The 8,675-nt window shown below is 40.1% G+C and overlaps 1 long non-coding RNA gene across 2 annotated transcripts; it reads right to left on the reverse strand.

Moving 5' to 3' along the window:
- Positions 1 to 1,800: 1,800 nt before the first annotated feature.
- On the reverse strand, positions 1,801 to 7,674 carry LOC147757403 (uncharacterized). Of its 2 annotated transcripts, XR_015321774.1 has the most exons (4): positions 7,630 to 7,674; positions 7,251 to 7,352; positions 5,366 to 6,404; positions 1,801 to 4,433 (listed from the first exon to the last, which is right to left on the reverse strand). It is a non-coding gene; the product is annotated as an uncharacterized LOC147757403 (long non-coding RNA). The 2 variants fall into 2 exon arrangements; XR_015321773.1 differs by having other exon boundaries at positions 1,801 to 6,404.
- Between the last annotated feature and the right edge of the window lie 1,001 nt (positions 7,675 to 8,675).

Raw genomic sequence — 8,675 nt, forward strand, 5'->3', positions numbered from 1 at the left:
GAACTGTGATCCCTCGAAAATGACCTGTTCGCTTGCTCTTTTAAGACGAAGAATTTTTTGTGCAGCATAGATTCCAGTGAAAGATTGAATGCTGATTAGTTAGGTGTTCTCTTCAATGGATGCGTCGTAAAAGAGTACCACGTACGCTGCCTTAGGTGATGAATACAGGCGAATTTACGTTCTTCCAAACGTTTGAAAAATCTCTATTTAGTTATATTAACCTTAGTGCTTCTTTTGACAATTTTGTTCAAAACAATTTTTTTCATTAGTGAGCATGTTTGAAAATGATATACCGTCACATAGATTTATAGTGGATTATGGATTATTACGCATTGGAGAGTCAGATCTCTCCGACCGTGACGGGAAAAAGAGGATTGGGAAAGATGCAGACTGGTTCTGAGAGTAAAGAATCTATTCGAAGGCTGACCTTATTGATTTTGCTATCGGCAGTTTGAGCCACTAAATATATACCCCAATAAAAACAGGACTTGGCAAAAAACGATTGAAATTCGAAATTATTATTATAAATATAAACTTAGAGAACGGCAATTTCAGTAAACGAATACTTTGAGATCTTAGCAACGACCGTAGGCTTATCTACGGCGCACTTCGAGTTCAACTAATGCCAAACGTTTCATTCTGATGGAGCCTTAATACGTGAGCCGATTCCACGACACCGTAGCTCCCCGATCCTACTCGCATGTCAATTCGAGATTATTAAGAAGTCCTATCAGAAGCTTTTTTGTTTATCATTTAGAATTAGGTTTCCTGCAAAGGCAATCTAAAAAGACCTTCCTTAGGCCTATTAACTTCGTTGCGATATGCTAGCGTTAATCAATTAGTTTGGGCAAGCGATCCTAGAGGCTATTAGAAACATAATCCGAAATTACAGGCCTCATAGTGATTTTCAAGTTGCTATTGTTAAGATTTGAACCCAACTGATACTTTGCGCCTTGAAAGATTCAACGAGCACGTCTAGGGTCCGTATAGCCTTTACACTGGACCACACTGTAGCGTTGAGTTTCCTTGCAGACGATTTTAATATTGAACCAAGTACCAAGCTACGTCGGGTACCTAAGGCATTAGGCAATATTCCAGACGGCTGGGTTCTAGCGCATAGCGAAGTGTATTTACGCAAATCAAGTAGTTCACTTTAATTGGACATATTTACGACACATGATCTTATCCTATCGCCATACCATCAACAATCCACAACAAGTCGGCTTGAATTCATGGCCCGTCCATTCAAATTTAAAACCAGCGTCATAGTCGGGTTCGTAATCATTCAGTACAGGCCTCTAATAGGGTCAGTTAATATTCTTCCGTTGAAAGACACTCTGCCATTCTTCGACTTTGGGCCTTTCTTCCCACTGGTTGGGCTTCGAAGGTTCGTCCCACGGTCACTGTCGAGGACGAACTCAACCGGGTAAGGCACATCGATTCGCCTGGGATATAGGTAAACATTGAATAACCAAGGAAAGAGTATTGTTTTTTCGTAACGGTGCAGCTGTACTGCGTTGTGTGCATTCGATGAGAGTATGATAGACTTGTTCGATGCAGATGTCCATCGCAGAACCCACTACTTAGCTAAAGCAGTGAAAACACCTAGGTACATCGAATACGAGTGAACTTACCTACCCCTTCTCGCTTAGGCTTCTTTCGGATAAAAGCGGACTGTTGTTGTGGCTTAGGTTAAGGCTAGCTAAGTACAACAGATAACAAAAGCCCTCCTTTAAGCGTTGTCGCGGCCATATTTGTACAATACCTTTTTAGCATTAATAAACGAATAGGCTTCCGTGATAAAGCTATCATTTATAGACGCTAGCGAACATCGTTAAACGCTTTCGGTATTGTTATAACGTAGTCCTTTTCATATTATATATCCCTCCTATTCCGGCCATTTATTGCCAAAAGGACAAACAAAAATACGTAGAAGTGTTCTTTTAGCCGCAGATCTTACGTTCCCGTCCTGTCACTCTTGCAACTGATGCTCACAGCGGTCGAGTGGCTGTCTAGCTGTTCTACAGTTCGGTCTGTGGCTTTATTCACCCCTGGTGGCGTTTCCTGGATAAAGACGCCGTCTGTCGTTTTTCCGTCTCAGCGTTGCCAATTTCGGCCTCTACCTCCTAGTTCAGTTTCTAACCACTTCGCGTTACACGAGCAAATTGGGCCGATCTTAGTGAAAAGCCGCTCTCAGGCTATCTATTGTAATTGTTTGTAAGTATTAATAGGTAGTAATGAATGGCACACCCATCATGATATCTATGAATTAGAAAGGACGCTGCTCGACGTAAATACTGACAATGTTTGCAGAATGCATGAGTAAATATTATACCTTGTGTTACAAGCGGTTTTAACTAGGTTCATCTACCAGGTTTGTGATTAAGTTCGCCGAAATGTATGGGTCCGAAAATCAACGGCGAAACAAGATAAATTCTCTAATTATGTGTTATATAAGACATTCTACTATAGTTCTGTGTGTTAAAGTGAATGACAAACGATGAAAAATTTGTATTGCAACATCTCTTTTGTAGATGAGGGAGCATCATGTCTCGGCCATTGTTTATCACGAGTACCCTGTTAGCATTGACAGTTTCCTATATAGATCAGAGATCTGCTGAGTAGTCTGGCTCCTGCATGAAAAAAACGAAAGATCAGGTACTTGCTTCTCTTGAGGCCCATGGTGGCCCATCCTGGAACATCCTCAGGGGGCTGAATGTATTGGCTTCTCAGGCAGTCTTGTATTGAGAAACAGATCATAATGCTTCCATTCGAGATGATCATCGGCCACTTGAGCAACAATAACGTTATTGTCATTGCATTAAGCATATAGTCTAATATCTTTGAACGAGAGATGCTGAAAACGACAAATATCGGCATAAAAATCGGTATAAAGCACAGTGCTCAGATCAGATTAATAATCTAGGTTTTCGCGGATGCAGCCCACAACTGGGAAATGAAGTGGGGCAAGAACATCGAAAAGGGTCCTGCTCTATGTGTACTATCCGTACTTGGCTGGCGAAACCAGCGAATCGTAAATGTAATTTGCATTGCATCGTAAGCAGCCTTCAATGGTTGGAGGATTAGCTAAAAAAAAAGCTCACAGGGTGTGTTAATAATAAAGATAAAAATCTGTCATCCCAGCTGAATCTGTGGCTAGGTTTGCCTTTTTTTTTTGTAAAAAAAAATAAAGAAATAGAGGTACTTAGAAAACCATGTTGGTTCGTAGAATACATTAGTTATGATCAGCAGTTATTAAGATAGACAGTCTTCCTGTCCTTGTCTAGGTTTCAGAAATGCTATCTAATTGTTCCCTTGCTACATCTAACAGTAACTTGTACTAAGTAAAAAAAAAAACAAGGCAGATAAGCCCCCCATGAATTTCGAACGGCAAGGAATAAAAATTCTCTTCTCAGCATAACAGTAGTGCTGTTTTCAGATAAGACCGAGAAGCCGTGACTAAAATCGTGTACAAAAACAGGTCGGCGATTTTACCAGATTGTGTCCTGCTATATTATACAGAACAGAAACAAATGAATTTCTTATAGAAGATTTTCGAATGTTGATTTAGCTTAACATGATCTGTAGTATACTTTGTAAAATTATTCAACGCAAGTTGCAGGACATGTTCAAGCTGTCACTTGTTGCTGCTCTAAGCCTGATGACTACAGAGTAACGAGAAAAAAATACTGTTTAAATTTGAATCTTTTCGCCTATCCTGAGATAATTTAATAATAATGCGAGGATCTGTTAGAACGGTACTACATGCACGAGGTATATAGGCGAGCTGACAGATTTTAGCGCGATTTTGAGGCCACGTCCCACACAAATATGGGTTTGATATTGTATTAGATATTCCGACACATCAACAGCCATTTCTCTTTAGAGTTCCTCGTCTAGAGGGATATTTGTGCCGTGGACCACCTCAATCAACAGGACGGTTAGCTCGGCAAATTCACGCATCGCTGACCTCCTTAACAAGTCGTGTCGGAGCGACAGAATAATTACGAGACTTAGAGCCTGGTGCTGTCTAACATCAGAACGAGTCGGCATATCCACTTCGCAATGGCTGGCATAAGTAAAAACATTGTTATGACCCCTTTTACCCCGGGGATGTCGCGCGCAATTTAGCTCCATCAGTCGGTCACCAAATGCCCACGAGTTCGCCACGTTTAAACTGTACCGTCCATTGTAGATTTTTGGAAAAGAGTGTGCCTTTTAGCAAATATTAAGTAACCAACTGATGTACATGCACGTGCCGCATTTATTAGAATATCTCTGCCGCTATCTTAAATCGTCTCTAATCTGAAAAGTCTTTGCTCATTCTGGCGTATTCGCATGATATGATGAATACAAATGAGGTTTCCGACAGTAGAATACTAGTAATCAGTAGCTGAATAAGGTGGTGTGGCCTGGGAGCCTCATGCGCATCTCTGAAAGATCGTTGTTATTACAACCGTAAAAAACGCATTACCACGCTGGTTAGAATGGCAGCGTCGGCAAAGCTGATTATCTATTATTATAAGTAGAAAAATAATTGGGGGAAGTAAGGAGTTATCGACTGCTGTTTGTATAGTTGCCATGCGAAGTAATAGAACTGTTGGAAAAACCACAGAAAAGTCCAGCAAGATCGACTTCGGTCAGACCCTTAGCGGCAGAAGTTTTTTGATGCTATATCTACACAATCATAACAGCCTCGTAACATATAAAATATAATTGATAGTGCTAAGAAAGAACTGACTAGACTGAGCTAAAATAATCTTTTACTTAGTACTCCATATTCTTGCATAATATCTTAGTCGCTACCTCCGTTACGACGCTGCAGCCGTCTGCACACGTCATCAAACGTATAATGTTATTGAAAGCAACTCTTCAAGATCGTTCTCAGGTTGGAAAGCCTTCGTTATTTTTATATTTCATTCGACCGCTCTCAAAACTCTGCTTATGCCCTCATCGCCAAAAAATGGAAAACATTAGACAAGGTGCTTTATTCAACAAACCAACGCCAGTGGGCTTTGTTGCACTATTCATTTCACTACTTTCAATCATTGTAACCTTCGCCGTATCGCAAAGGCGCATAACTCTGTTCCTAATAGAAAACATGGGATTCGTTCCTAGGTAAAATACTGGTTTGTTTACTGTGCCATGTCAACTCTGCCCTCTTTACGTATAATCCTTTTCTAACGCATCACTTTGTTCTACAGTACTACCAAGGTCGCCCCATTTCCAAGGTATCAACCACAATCCCCGACGGAGCGCTACACACCTGATATAGTTATGTTACGAAATTTTACGTCATTACGCACGCCCAGTGTCGGCGGAATATATTGCGTTCTGCTTGTTGCACAGACCACGTGTAGCTTACCTGATCGCGTTCCCCAGATGTTCTTTGAAGGTGCTTATGGGTTACCGTTCGTCCATTTTCTTCAAATCGTACTCTCCAAGCAGAAGAATAAACCATGCTGTTAATCTGCTGCTCTCCCTGGCGTGTGATATAAAAAGCTTTTGACATCTAATCCCTATTTGATCTTGTCTGGGAGGACTATTAATTTATTTTTTTTTACTGTGATACGCAGCGCACCGTATACAATTGTTCAGAATCTTCGTATTTTTCCTTTCTTCAAATTTGCTCTGTGCACTGCTATCCACTTGTCAATGATTTTGCCCAAAATACGATTTTCCACATCTGATTGGGATCTTATACTTAATATTGTCATTCTATTGGCCTTCTCTTTTCCTTTCGGGATAGATTTAAACCAGCCTAGCTAAAGAGAGAGGATTTTGCAAGACAGCAGTTTGAAAGAATCGATGCCAAACAGGTAGAATGGTAGACGCGCCTAAATGCCGTATCGCCATGAAATCCCTTTGTATTATAAAAGCTGTATTACGTTTAATGCTTTTTGTTTAACGGCCCTATTGTTTATCTCTGAAGTTCTTCATAACCAGAGCCAGGTTGGCTCAAAACTATTGAAATACAGAACGACAGACGTTATGCCATAAAACTCGTGTGAGATCGTTTACGTTCCTAGAAGTAGGGAATTCCTATTCAGAGTTCAAGCAGACATGATGTTGGCATTTGGTGAAGTGGTTGAGGTTTAATTTACATCAACTGATGCCAACACGGAAAACAGTTTAAAGACGCACTCCGACTGACTTGTACGCATCTGTCAGCTGCGACCTTCGAAAGGCTGTGATTCGCCATCCATTAAGCGATTATGAATGAAGGCCGAAAGTGACCATGTGGTGGAAGTCTTAGTTGTTCAATAGTATAGGTTATTAGCATTTTCCAGAGCGAAATTGTACTACTGGTAATTTAGTTTCATTCAATACCATTAGCGTGGCCTTGTTGTCCTGTACACGACATGGTAACGAGTCATCGCTGTTGGTGACCGCATCAAAAGGTTCTGGAAGTTAGAAAGGCAGGCCATGGTAGATTAAAGGCATGTATGTCTTTGAGCTACCGTTAGCTTTGCTGTTTTAAATGTTTACTTTATGGCCGATACAGGGGACCCACGAAGAGGTTCTATCCAGAGGAAGGAACATTCGTATGATTCGTATCAGATGAAATTGCAAACATAAATTCCACACTCCAGTCATGTCGGCGGGAAGAAGTTATTCTTTTTATTTCGAATTTTACCTTTGCCTTTGGTCTTGTTAAGAACTGTTGTGCATGACTATTTTCCAGCACGAAATATGCCCGATTTTAAACCCAAGCTACCCTACATCTCTTTATAGTCAGTAGGCAAACGTGCTACCACTGTGCCACACCGAAAACATGTTCTTATCGTTATTATTTATACAAGCTTAAAAAAGTTGTCTCGAAATGCTTCGTCTGTCGTATACCGTGTACAAATAATGGCGTTGCGTCTTAAAAGATCTCAAAGTAATATACTTTTGATGACTCACTGTGTTCTATAACCACGATACCTTGCGATTTAGGCTTTGCTCTTCTACGAAACAGGTACGCAGTGGTAAATTGCTACGACTAGTCGGCATTGGATTAGAAACCGGCACTTGTAGGTATTGTAGATTGAAGAAACTTATCTAGAAAACGCATGATATTACGACATAGTCTTTGTACGATTGATCGAATAATTTCCGTTACATCGGTGTTTACGGTAACACCGTTACAAACAAATAAATTATTTGTTTATTAAATAATTACGTTTATCTTAGGCAAGCGAGCACCTGTTTTCACGTCGACAGGACTGCATACGTTATTGTTTGAGCAATGTGCGTGACTTACTTACGTGAAAACATAATCATCCTTACGGACATGTCCCATAAGAAATTCAGCTATGCCGGGATGCTTTCTGTCCATAAAATTCGGTCTTTTTGAGAGAGGGAGCGCCCTTGATGGTAAAAACATTTTCTTAAAAATAATTCTTTTGGGCACAATACATTGTTTTTATGTTAGTAACTACTACTTTGACGAATAACCTTGTATTACAAACCAACAGAGAAACGTTGGATGAAAATAGCCATGAAAAAATTGCACGATTGACAGAGGTCTCAATGAAGCCATATTTTCGCACTGACTGCCCCAGCTAAAGGCCAATTAAAAATATGTCAGAAGAAAATATTGCTCCGCATTCGAGGATTTACTTTGAAATGCTACGGTCACCTTACCTTTTCAGAAACATCGTGCTTTCTTGCCAGAACGCTCTATGCCACCTTTCGAATACTTTGCGAGATGACTTAAATCGAGTGAATTAGCAAAAAGCGAGAGATGAGATAGAGAACGAGGGAATCTACAATCTATGACTTACGCAAGAAAGGACCTGCTAAAAGATAAAGCAGTTACAGTTCTAACGATCCTTATAGCTATTAGTACCCGCTCTAGTTGGTCGGTTCCTTCTCGAATAGAATTCACTAGCGGATTTGTTATTCATGCAGCAGGCTACGATGCCCTCTATAAGCACTGCCTCGCTGTTTATCAAGGCCCGATGTAGGACAGATGAAACCATCAAATGATTCGCTTAGTATTATAGATACCTTACAGATACAAACAACACATACTCAAAAAGCCTTACAATTATCGAGTAAGAAACTTGGGAGATATCTTTTGGATACGCCGCAGACGTGACGTCTTCTCTTTGTCTACGACGTACATTTACTTGAGTACCTCAGAATCATTCAACAGAACATACCAGTTGAGCAATTGTCTAAATAACGGTTTTAAGTTTCGTTAGGTAGTCTACTGAAAAACTACCTATCCTATTGACTGTAGAGCTTCTTGCTCTTTAATAGGTTTGACAAAAAAAAGAACTGGAAAAAACATTTAATTGCTACTAAGTGCAACGTACTACCTATTTGTCAACCAAACCCTTACCTGAAAACTCGAAAGAACATATTGGCTCGAACTCAGTCACGTCGGCGCGGTTTCTCTGAATTTGTAACGAGTACTTTTTGACAGTTGATAGAGCCAAGTATAATTAAACAACACAATTTACTGATTTAAAAGCCAATCAACAAACGCGTATCATCTTGTAAGTTACTTTTTCTTTTTAAAATAATGACGCCCAAACTTAAACAATATCTCAATACTTACACTTGGCATCGTAAATAAGCAGTTGTTTTAGACACTTGGGACGAAATAAAGCCTGTCTACGCTCGCCCCTGAATTTGCATAATCTTTCAAGGCTAGCTTGGAATATCGCGTAAGGATATATCAA

This window comes from Varroa destructor, unplaced genomic scaffold (assembly GCF_002443255.2).
Source record: "Varroa destructor unplaced genomic scaffold, Vdes_3.0 BEIS01000002.1, whole genome shotgun sequence".
Taxonomy (NCBI): Eukaryota; Metazoa; Arthropoda; class Arachnida; order Mesostigmata; family Varroidae; genus Varroa; species Varroa destructor.